This window comes from Sardina pilchardus, chromosome 12, assembly GCF_963854185.1.
Source record: "Sardina pilchardus chromosome 12, fSarPil1.1, whole genome shotgun sequence".
Lineage (NCBI taxonomy): Eukaryota > Metazoa > Chordata > Actinopteri > Clupeiformes > Clupeidae > Sardina > Sardina pilchardus.
The window spans coordinates 34,238,459-34,240,502 of record NC_085005.1 but is presented as its reverse complement, the minus strand read 5'-3'; the positions used below and the strand labels follow the sequence as shown (position 1 = coordinate 34,240,502).

The 2,044-nt window shown below is 44.4% G+C and overlaps 1 protein-coding gene across 1 annotated transcript in view; it reads right to left on the bottom strand.

Annotated features, from left to right (window-relative positions):
* The window catches only part of esr1 (estrogen receptor 1), a 14,835-nt gene extending 12,993 nt beyond the window's left edge, over window positions 1-1,842 (bottom strand). The window contains exon 1 of the mRNA XM_062550088.1: window positions 1,765-1,842. The gene's annotated coding sequence lies outside the window, so the exon portion shown is untranslated. The remainder of the gene's footprint in view (window positions 1-1,764) is intronic.
* Window positions 1,843-2,044: the final 202 nt, after the last annotated feature.

Below are 2,044 nucleotides of genomic sequence, written 5' to 3'. Positions count from 1 at the left end.
ATCATCAGCACTCCAGACTAAACTACAGCATCATCATCAGGCTAAACTACAGCATCATCAGCACTCCAGACTAAACTACAGCATCATCATCAGACTAAACTACAGCATCATCATCAGACTAAACTACGGCACCATCAGACTAAACTACAGCATCATCAGACTAAACTACAGCATCATCAGACTAAACTACAGCATCATCAGACTAAACTACAGCATCATCATCAGACTAAACTACATCATCATCATCAGACTAAACTACAGCATCATCATCAGGCTAAACTACAGCATCATCTTCAGACTAAACTACAGCATCAGCACTCCAGACTAAACTACATCCTCATCATCAGACTAAACTACAGCATCATCATCAGACTAAAGTACATCATCATCAGGCTAAACTACATCATCATCAGACTAAACTACATCATCATCAGACTAAACTACAGCATCACCAGCACTCCAGACTAAACTACATCATCACCAGCACTCCAGACTAAACTACAGCATCACCAGCACTCCAGACTAAACTACATCATCATCATCATCAGGCTAAACTACAGCATCATCATCAGACTAAACTACAGCATCATCAGGCTAAACTACAGCATCATCAGCACTCCAGACTAAACTACAGCATCATCAGACTAAACTACATCATCATCATCAGGCTAAACTACAGCATCATTAGACTAAACTACAGCATCATCAGCACTCCAGACTAAACTACAGCATCATCAGACTAAACTACAGCATCATCATCAGGCTAAACTACATCATCATCAGACTAAACTACAGCATCATCAGGCTAAACTACAGCATCATCAGCACTCCAGACTAAATTACAGCATCATCATCATCAGGCTAAACTACATTATCACCATCAGACTAAACTACAACATCATCAGACTAAACTACAGCATCATCATCAGACTAAACTACAGCATCATCAGACTAAACTACAGCATCATCATCAGACTAAACTACAGCATCATCAGACTAAACTACAGCATCATCAGCACTCCAGACTAAACTACAACATCATCATCAGACTAAACTACAACATCATCATCAGACTAAACTACAGCATCATCATCAGGCTAAACTACATCATCATCAGCACTCCAGACTAAACTACAGCATCATCAGGCTAAACTACAGCATCATCAGACTAAACTACAGCATCATCATCAGACTAAACTACAGCATCATCATCAGACTAAACTACAGCATCATCAGGCTAAACTACAGCATCATCATCAGACTAAACTACAGCATCATCATCAGACTAAACTACAGCATCATCATCAGACTAAACTACAGCATCACCAGACTAAACTACAGCATCATCATCAGACTAAACTACAGCATCATCATCAGACTAAACTACAGCATCATCATCAGACTAAACTACAGCATCATCATCAGACTAAACTACAGCATCATCATCAGACTAAACTACAGCATCACCAGACTAAACTACAGCATCATCAGACTAAACTACAGCATCATCAATGCTCCAGACTAAACTACAGCCTCTCGTTGGACATTGGACATGTAAATACCTGGCCATCTAAGACACTGACCATCTAAATCACTGTTCAGCTGCAATCTCATGTCAGAATGATTGCATCATATCTGAGCCTCTCCCACTTTAAATTCCTCAATTTCCAAAACAAGACATTCCATTTCAGATGAAAACCACCACACACACACACACACACACACACACACACACACACACACACACACACACACACCCAGTACCTGTATGCTGAGCTGGCGGGCGTCTCCAGGTAGAGTGCTGTGGGGGGGCCCGGGGGTGTGTGGAAGGGGGGCAGTTGAGGGCTGGGGGGCAGGAGGGGCAGTTGAGGGCTGGGGGGCAGGAGGGCCAGAGGACTGCCGGACCCCCCCAGGGTCAAGCCCACTTCGGGGTGGGGGGGGGCCGAGTAGAAGCCCGTGGGGGCGGCGGGGGCGGGGTCCCCGTAGTCATAGAAACCGGCGTCCAGGAAGTCGTGGGCGGCGGAAGCCGTGTCCAAGGAAGCGC